The sequence below is a fragment of the Eutrema salsugineum genome, unplaced genomic scaffold, assembly GCF_000478725.1.
Source record: "Eutrema salsugineum unplaced genomic scaffold, Eutsalg1_0 scaffold_24, whole genome shotgun sequence".
NCBI lineage: Eukaryota > Viridiplantae > Streptophyta > Magnoliopsida > Brassicales > Brassicaceae > Eutrema > Eutrema salsugineum.
In genome coordinates this window covers 1598040-1608347 of record NW_006256797.1, presented here as the reverse complement: position 1 = coordinate 1608347, position 10308 = coordinate 1598040, and the positions used below count along the sequence as shown (strand labels likewise).

The 10308-nt window shown below is 40.6% G+C and overlaps 1 non-coding gene across 1 annotated transcript; it reads right to left on the bottom strand.

Annotated features, from left to right (window-relative positions):
* Window positions 1-388: 388 nt before the first annotated feature.
* LOC112086072 lies at window positions 389-495 on the bottom strand. Its single transcript, XR_002899296.1, has one exon. It is a non-coding gene; the product is annotated as a small nucleolar RNA R71 (small nucleolar RNA).
* Window positions 496-10308: the final 9813 nt, after the last annotated feature.

Below are 10308 nucleotides of genomic sequence, written 5' to 3'. Positions count from 1 at the left end.
ACACAGACATCATCAGCCTCCACCAGTCTTTGTTGGTGAGAATGACCGAGCTTATGCACACCAGTATGGAGCAGGAATCAGGCCACCTCCTATCCAAAACAACAACTTTGAGGTGAAGGCCTCTTTGATCAATATGGTTCAGAATCAGAAGTTCCATGGCTTACCTATGGAGGATCCCTTGGAGCATCTGGATCAGTTTGACAGAGTTTGTGATCTCACTAAGATCAATGGGGTATCTGAAGAGAGCTTCAAACTGAGATTGTTCCCATTCAGCCTTGGAGATAAGGCACATCAGTGGGAAAAGAACCTCCCAAGAGGATCCATCCACACATGGGAGCAATGCAAGATTGCCTTTCTATCCAAGTTCTTCTCAAGCTCAAGGACTGCAAAGCTAAGGAACCAGATTTCCAGCTTCACTCAACATTCTAATGAGACCTTTGGAGAAGCTTTGGACAGGTTTAGAAGCTACACAAATAAGTGTCCACATCATGGCTTTTCAGAAGCCTCTCTCCTTAGCACTTTGTATAGAGGAGCTGTTCCTAAGATCACGATTCAGTTGGACCCAGCATCAAATGGAAATTTCTTGACAAAAGAAATCAATGCAGCTATGGAACTTGTTGAGAACTTAGCCATGAGCCAAGACACTTATGGGGAAGATTATGATAGAAGCTATAGAGGAGAAGATTCTGGTAAACACCAAGGACTGGAAGAGAAGATCAAAGTGCTGAATATCAAGCTTGACAAAGCCCTAGCTGCCACTCAAAAGCCTATAAACTATGTGAGTGAGGAAAAGAGATGCTTCACAAATACAAATGAAGAGGGTCTCACTGAAGAGGAGTTGCACTTCATTGGGAATCAAAACAAGTTCAATGGTTACAACAACTTCAATAACCACCAGAACGTGTCCTATAGGAGCAACAATGTGGCCAACCCCCAACACCAAATATACCCTCCTCAAAGCTTTGTTCAACAGAATCAGTACCAAGGTAACTCCCAAGGTCAACAGGGTTTTCAGCAACCAGCGGTTCAGAATCAAGGGAATAGCTTCACAAATCAAGTCAGCCTAGAACAAAGGCCACCACCTCCTGGTTTTGCCCCACCACCTGTTCAACAAAGTCCTGACTTCAATGTTGTTCTCCAACAGCTCTTAATAGGACAACAAAAGATGGTATCCGACCTGGAGACACTAGGAGCTGAAATAATGGCATCTGCACTTCTGAACCACAAGTCTCTCTTCCTGGTAAAGCTCTTCAAAACTCAAAAGATTATTGCAATGCCATATACTCCAATGATGACCATTCAGCTGCTGTGCAAGAAATTGAAGACCTCCTTTATGGTCAAGTTTGTAATGAGAATGCACACACCCATGTGGATGAAAATGCCATTATAGAGGATTTCATGGGCTTCTTACATGAACTCAATGAGGACATTGAGAATGAAAGTGTGGGGGCAGCCGGTTCAGTTTTTTCTGTTCAGCAAGGGAATGATTCAGTATCTATTAAAACAAAGGAGCTGCCAACTGGTCAAGCAAAGCCAACAGATAGTGCCTCCACCTCTGAATCAACTCAGATGAAACCCACCTCCCTCCTAAAGCTAGGCAACCCAGGGAAGTTCACCATCTCTTGCACTCTTGGCAACTTTAAAGTGGAGAATGCTTTGTGTGACTCAGGATCAAGTGTTAGCATAATGTCCAAGGACATGATGGAGAAGCTAAAGGTCAAGTCTATAACTTCCTACCCTTCTTCTATTACCTTTGGAGATTCCTACTCCAAGAAACCATATGGGTTTTTGGAAAATTATCCACTACAGGTTGGTGAATGCATAATTCCCACTGATTTTGTGATCATGAAGATGAAGAAGACCAAAGAACTCCCCCTATTGCTTGGAACTTCATTTCTAAACACCACTGGTGCAATGATTGACTTTGATACTCAAAGAGTGGTGCTTTCAAAAGTGGATAAGGATGTCTTTTACCCTGTTACACCTCCTTTAGCTGAGTTCTGTGGATCAGTTGTCCAAGAGATAGAACCGCCTAAGGTACTTGAGATGAAATATGTGGGCAGTGCTGGAATTCTGGGTGGATCCCAATCTCTCTCAGCTGTGGAAATGGAAAAACAACCTCACACCAACTCTGTTTACAAGGATGGGACTGAACTGCCATTGATCAGGGAAGAAGACATCTTGCTCTCATGGTCTCCTACACTTGATGATCTAAAGATGATGAACACAAAGATTGATGGCTCAGCATCAAAAGATAAGAGCATAGAACCTGATCTTTCTTCTCAAGACTTTGAACACAAATATTGTTTTAAGTTTTTAGTTGTTATTAATCAATCAAAACCTCACCTGTTTACTTGAATTGAGAAACTGATCACATAGCTTAGTGTCTATCACCACATTCTTGGATTGACAACCTCTTTTGTGCTACTTTGACAAGGGGATTCAAAGATTGCAATACGAGAAAGCATTCCCATCCGATTCAACTTCCATGGTCTTCATCAAAAATCAAGAGGATTGAATCACTGTTCTAAAACACTTGTCATCAATGGATTTGGAGCAGTGAGCTGAATGGTATGGGCAACAGAAGATGAACCTGTCTCGCATCCATTCCAGACCGATCTGATGCGCCTCAAAGATCACCCAAAACGAAGCCCTTACCTTCCGACACAGTTTTCGGAGCCTTCATCAAGATTTGAGATCTCTGATTCACCTTTCCATAACGCTTGAAATAATTTCATTTGGAGTGTTGAGCTATAAGTTATCGCAAGCAGGAGAAGAACATGTCTCAGAACCATTTCTGGATTATTCTGGTGCGCCTCAAAGAACAGCCGTCCGGGAAGCCTTGCTCTCCCCAGATGCACTCAAGATCTTCATCAAAGTTCTAGGTCATTTAGTTTACTTCCTTCTAGATCTGGTTCTGAGTCTTTTTGATCATTGGTTTGGGAGTTACACCAGTTCAAGCATTCACATGTCTTTCCTGAATCCTGAGTAGTATTGAAGCTGTCAGTGTACAAGTGAAGGGTATGCCTCGACAACAATGCCTCGACTCAATTCATCTTGTGGCATGGTTTCTCAACTCCCCTCAGGGAAGCTCCGACACCAAGGCCTCTACCTAATGAACTCGAGGCAACCTCGTTCAGCAAATCTTTCTCCAAAGGACTAAGTATCAAGCAATGGACTTAATTATCTGTTTGGGTTTGAATTCTTCTAAGTGTCAAACAAGGCCTTGAATTTAATGCCTCGACTCACCTGACCCGAGACACCTCTACACAACAGGCCACGACTTGGAAGCCTCGGCTCATCAGGGAAACCGAGGCAAAGACCGAATGAAAACATGCAAAACCTCGGGTGCACCCCTCGACATGTTTTCAACCCAAGGCCAAAGCCTAACCGAATGGTGAAAAATCTCGACGTCAAGCCACAGCACACTTTACCTCTAGGACTCTTCTTTTCACCCTTCCTGAGCAAGAACATACCTGCCTCGACTTATATACCTCGTGAAGATCAACCCGAGGCATGCACGTGTTCTTGAACCAAAACCCAGATTTCACTGCCTCGACATGCATGCCTCGACATGGAACTGGGACTTGACCTCGTGGCACACCTACTTTTACCCAAGAAAACTGATTCTGTACCCAGTTTGTCCTGAGCTGACCCGGTCCGAACCTTAGGCTATAAATACATTTTGGGGTGCAAAACCCTACTTACCTTTTATCCTCTTTTAGAACTTGCCTCTTTTGTGACAAACCCATAATTTGTGAAGAATCTTCTTTGAGTTTAATCAAATTTAAATGTTTTCTTTACATCTTATCATTTCTTTTCATCATTCAAAGCTTCTAATCATTATTAACAACACATCTTGCAAAGGATTATGTGTGCTAATTATGATTAGTGAGTAGTTTTCTTTTAACGGAGTTCTAGATATGTAGGTTAAGGTGCAAAAGTATTAGATTAGGGTGCTTAGGACTAGATTTATGTTTTCATTTCTCTAAATAGCTGATCTTAATGCTGGGTTTTAGATGATCTCTCTAACCCAGATCTTTGGCATTTCATCCACCCAAAAGGTGTTTGATGAAATGCATGAACCAGCTATTATAGAGGTTTATGCATTAATGTCATGTGAATGTTTGTTTTGTTAAATGCATAAATGACATATTAGAATTGATTCATAATGCATTCCTTTCATTTTGTCTCTAATGATGATTAGGTATGAGCAATGTTTGGTTTAGTGTTTTATTGTTTGGGAAAGAGTAGACTTGTTTTGAATTCTAAGTTGTTTGTATAATATTTCTCTTGTCATAAGCAACTTAATTGATCAATAATGCACCTTAGCCAACTATCATGTCTAGAGCTCCATGATTCCATCATATTCATATCATCATCATCTTGTCTTTGTTTGTTTGTTTGCTTAGTTCATTAGCTTAATCTAGTTTAATTGCAATTCTGTCACTTGTTTGAAACAAACCATCTTATTTTGCTTTGATTAAGAGCTGATCACATAGTCTAGTGTACCAAACTCCACACCTTGGATTGATAACCTTTGTCCTACAACAGACAAAGGGATTGATACCCTAAGATCTTCAAAAACTCAAGTTATCATTCATACATTTGAAATCTAAGAGATATTTAAAACATGATCATTGAAGGTTTATTATTCAGGAAGACCTTCCTAAACTACTACGAATTCCTTCCTGAAATTATTCCTGAATAAAACAAAGATTTAAACAAACTATTGAGACTTGTAGGTATATAAAACAACAAATACATAAACATTTTAAAGGTATTCCTGAAGGTTTAATGATTCAGGAAGACATTATTAAACCATTACGAATCATTCTTTAATATAGGGAGGCCTTTCTGAATTGAAAATTCAGACCTGGATTTATATTTTCTGACGATCTACTGTTTGGAAACGGTTCCAAAATGATTATTGATTCAAGAAAAACAGATTTTTGCCGAAAACCTATAGCTTGAGCACAAATGTTTTCAAAACCCCCAATTTTTTCCTTAAAATTTAAGACTTCAATTAAGGTTTTGAAGAAGTTAGAAAATTGTTTGAAGGAGACCAAGTTGGGATTGGTGATAACACCGTATTTGTACCCATTTTCACCATTGATTTCAAATGCTTTTTCGAAGGTTTTAATCAGTTTTAGGAACTTTTATTATGATTTCCATGTATTTGTAGTTTCAAGGCTCTTTTCAGGAAACTTAGAGAAAATGATGGCAAAATGGAAGAAATCAACTTTTTCAGCTCAGAGTCAGACCGTCAGAAGTTCAGCCTCAAAAGAAGACTTTCTCACCGTCTGATCCAGCTCAAATTTGGAGACAATCAAGAGGAGACAACTGCTTTCCATATCACTTTACATCACGAAGATCCAACGGTGAAATCAAAAGATACATGGAGAACAAGTTGACCCAATTCACCAGTCCTGGAAGACTCTCACCCGCATGAAACCCATGTTGTACCTGTCCTGGAAGACTCTCACCCCGGGTGGACCTTAGGACAAGCCACAAGGCCCAACATCAAAGCCCACTTCACCATTCCTTTTTCAGAGAAGCCATAAATAATACCTGAAAGACCCTAGGATCTATAAATACATTTCTTAGCAGCCCTAACGGGTGTGCTCCTGTAATGAGATTTTGAGCCACCAAACTTTGTTTTTCTAAGGTTAGGCGATGGAGATGGGAATTATTCTCCAGATCCATTTTTCTTTCTCCTTTTTGTCTTATTAACTTTTCTGTTTCATTCTTTTGCATTCTTCTATGTCTTTTATCATTCTTTGCATCATGTAGATTTGTCCTAGAGAGTCAAGTTGTTTGAAGATTTCGATAGACATACATATCGACTAGGATTTCTAAGTTTCTAGACCATATTCTGGATCTCATCTCTTCTAAGTTGTTCATATTGCATGAGAGTAGATTCATGACCTATTCTCTGAGCCTAGGATCGATCAGAGCCACGAGAGTGTTTTTATCAGATCATCCATACCTAGCTTCAGAAGAACATATTCGCTATAGGAGTCGAGAGCTACCAATAGAGAAGATGTGAGCACACGAATTCAATGTCTAATGCATGATATTTTTTCTGGCATGAGACCGAGAGTTAATTATCAGATCTAAGTGATTAGTTGATTAAGATGGTCAGAATTGGTTAATCATACATATGTCTATTCTAATTCCATGCTGAATGCGTGTCAACTGCGTGAGGGAACAAGTTTTACCCTTAACAAAAACAAATGAAAGCCGCAAGTGCACAACTAATCAGTTGTAGTATTTAGGGATCGAATCCACAGAGATTTGTGTGCCTGGTATTCTTCTACGGTTTTTAACTTTATGTCTAGACTAGATTGGTTTTAAAGGTTGGTTGTTTATCGCGAATTAAACTAAAACTTAAAGAAAGCAAATAAATCTATCCTAGAAAGCAAGTAGAAAAATCGAATGGAAAGCAAGTAGAGCAAGTAAAATATCGAACTAAGGCAATTGAAATGCAGATCTAAATAAGCAAGTAAAAATCGATTGCTTTGTAAACTATGGTTAAAAACGCTGAGCTTTTGGGAACTCTAAGGGATCATAATCGGTTTTGACACTAGGGTAGATAGATTGAGATTGACGGATATCGATATATAGGGTTCTAGAGCTAGAGTACGGCGGTATGACTATGTCACTGTCGTGATCATAACCAACTGTTTCTCGCAACCCTGACCAGTAGGTTTCCACTCTGGCCCTGGAAGGGAGAGAACGCAAGAGGTGCACAAGACTCGTCAATACTCACGATCGCCGCAGGTAGGTTTCCACTCCTACGGAAAAATCTCCTGTTTCATTCTAGGGCTGATACTTAATGAAAACTTTCGCAACACTAACTATCTAGATCAGATACTAGGTGATCAATCAAGCATACATGCAATAAGAACAAGAATAAACAGAGAACAAAGTTGAAATCCCATATCTATAAACCTAGATGTCTTAATCGATTATAAGAGCCCCTTTTGGGAACCTTAAGACCAACTCGGGATCTACTCAGACATGGCTGAGTTCGACATCATCATTGGTTTTAATAAAAGTAATCAAAAACAGTAAAGAAAAGAGATGAAGAAAGCTTCTCTATTGAAGAACTCGGACTTGAACAATCTTCTACAAAAATCGCATAAAAACGGCTAAAGGAAAAAGGGTTTCTGTAAAGTATGAAGGGGTCTCTCTAAAAACGACCTAAATGACAAGTATTTATAGTCTTCAATACTCCATGGTCTCTAGGGTTCCGGAATTGAGGCTGAGAATGACTTTGGGCTTCAGAAATATGGGCTTTAGTTCGGAGTTAGCCGGCCACGGTTGGGAATGACGTGACCGCGGGGAATAGATGGTTGGCTACAATCGGGAGGCTTGTGACCGCGGGGAATGGGCTGTTGGCCGCAGTCGCATGACTTGCTGGCCGTCTTCGAGTGGCTCCGGGGCTAATGGAATATCTTGAGATCCAACCGTTGGAATGTCTCCAAACCAAGTGCATTTGAAAGCTGGTTGATTCGTCTATAAGTTGTCCAATTTTGAGGGTGATCAGACGGTGAGAAGGTCTTCGTCTCTCCATGAGAGTTCTGACGGTCTGCATTTATCCAAAAGAGTCTTTTTGTTCCAATTTGTGCCTCTTTATCCCAAATTACCTGAAAAGTCTTTTAAAATTCGAAAACATAGAAATCCTTTGAAAACCTTTAAAAATGGAGTAAAAACACCTGTAAAAGACATTAAAGTGATCCATAAAAATGGTCAAAATCCGGTGTTATCAACTCCCCCAGCTTAGTCTTTTGTTTGTTCTCAAACAAAACAAAGGCTAAATCTCGGCGAGAGGTTTGAAAACGCAGGAACTAAACAAAATCTCAGAGACCAAACTTCTAGACCAATATCAATCAGTATGCATCAATCGGGAATAGCCTGAAAATTCTCACTAGCAATATAGGCATAACTAGTCCGTTAATCCGTCATGCGGAAATCTATGCACTAAGATCTAACTTCCGGTCAACTAGCTCTTAACATTCATTAAAAATCTCGGTGGTTCTCATCAAAGAAAGTCTAGGCATGGCAATCTAGGCTAGGTGTCAAAAAGGGTTATTTTAGGGGTAAGGCTTAAAGTGTTTACGGGTTACCTGAAGATATGGAGGATGCAGGATATTATGCAAAACCGCAAGAGAGAGTGAAGCTGTTGGTATCCACAGTTTTCAGTCACTTTCTTCTTGCCATAGGTTACTGGTCTTCTTCCTTAGGTTCTCTCCTAACTCCCCCAGACTTAGATTTTTATAAATCTATCAAAACCATAGTTCCTTAAACGAATAGTGGTTGCTTATTGCTCCACAAATTTCGACAATCTAGGACTCATTAGGCTTTTTGTTTCCCTCTCTCTTTTCATTCGTTTTTTTTTTTTTTTTTTTAGAAGAGAGGGAACACCTTTTGATATAGAGTCTTAGAGAGCACGAAATTACCAGTTAAAATCTGTCTGGTAAAGCTTCATGAGGTTTCTGATACTCTTCCTTCCCAATTCCTTTCAGTCTCCTTTGTGAGTGACTGAAAACTGCGTCGCTCCTCTTCTCTCCGACGTTTTTGCACATATATGCTGATATAAACTAAAGAGAGAATGCATGAGGATTGAAAACAGGGGTTTTGGGTTTAGGGTATGGTACCAGATAAAGATAAACTGGTCATCTAAGATGAAAAAGAGTGGTAAAAGTGAGGGTAAAAGACGTCCTAGATGTGTATGTCGATGCCTGCCTAAAATCAATGATGAAAAAATTAGATGCCAATATTAAGGTCAAATAAAATGAGCTAGTATATCCTGTCAGAAAGAATTTCCATGAATAGAAGTCCTCTGGTGGGAGTTCGTAGTGCAAGTACTCTAGCTACCGCCTAGTCTAGTGCTAACCACAAATGAGCTATCATGCATAGTGTAGAAGCGTGCAGGTCTAAATCATCATAGTTTTGTGTCAAACATTCCTGAAAAATACTCAATGTCGAATAGGTTACATATTAAAATTTAAAAAGTGCTTGAAATTTGAAAGCGAAAGCAAGAAAATGATTAGTACGGATAGACATCCTCCCCCAGACTTAAATCACACTGTCCCTAGTGTGAAAAAGTTGGTGAGAAGATGGTGAATAAAAGCGAAATAAAATAAGATAAAAGAAAAGAAAATGATGATAGAACCGTGATGGCAGTGAAGTGCTGATCAATCACTCATCCTCCGATGTGTCTGCTGCAAACTGGTGCTGCTCCTGTAGGAAGGTGACAACGCGCTCAAAGCGTCGTCCCTGTCTCTCAACTCTGCGCTCCAGATCAGAATGTGTGTGCGATGATGTAGATGATGAGGTGTGGCCGGTCGAAACAGATGGTCGAAAGTGAGCACGGGCCGCAGCTGCATCGCGTTTTGCCTTGGCCACTATGTATTGGCCAATGGTGAATGGTAGACAAGGTACAGGTGGCAGAAAATCATCGGGTTCTGGAGTCCATCGCGGACGTCCTCCGTTACACATTCTCGGGACTGATGCCGAAGGCAAGCAAACTCGGTGTTCCTCAGTGCCAGTGCAATACTTGTAACCAAACCTGTCTGGATCGAAAGCGGCACGAGAGATAGTGTGATCGCGAGAGAGATAAAGTAAGTCATACCAGACATCGAGAAGTGGATCATCAGATGAGAAATCGAATCCTACAGCCTGTAGTATCGCTGTAATAGCACTCCTGTAAGCTGGAGTAGCGTCCTCGCAACGATGTAAATCATGCTTCACCTTTACCATGTTTTGTGCTATTATCCAGGAAAAGCTAGCAAGTCGTGGGTTGTCCATAAATGGCATCTGAAGTGTAATGAGCTCGGTCTTCAAAACACATCCCATGTTGGCTCTAGAGAAAATAGTGTGTGCTAAGAGTTTGTGCACAACTCTCACTGCAGAATGAGTAAGAAGGGCTGACTTGGATCTCCCGCTATCATAGACTCCATGACCCATCTCTCTCCACAAGTTAAAATCGGGTTCATCTTCAAGGTAAATGTCATCGGTGTATGGAAGCTTAAGAGCCTCACAAAGTTCAGAAATGGTGAGCGAGTAAGGCTGTCCGCGGATAGAGAATGACAAGATGACATCTGATGCTCTGGGGTTCCTCCTCTTCGTGTGGTGGAGTGTAATAGTTGCTAAGAACTCGCGGACTAGCTCAGGATAAGTTGGAAGGTTCAGCTCCATGTAGGGTCTCAACTTAAGTGCATCGATGTACCAGATTACATCTTCTCTGATCCCAAGCATCTCAAGTGTATGATAATCAATGCAAGGCGTGGGTTTGATGTT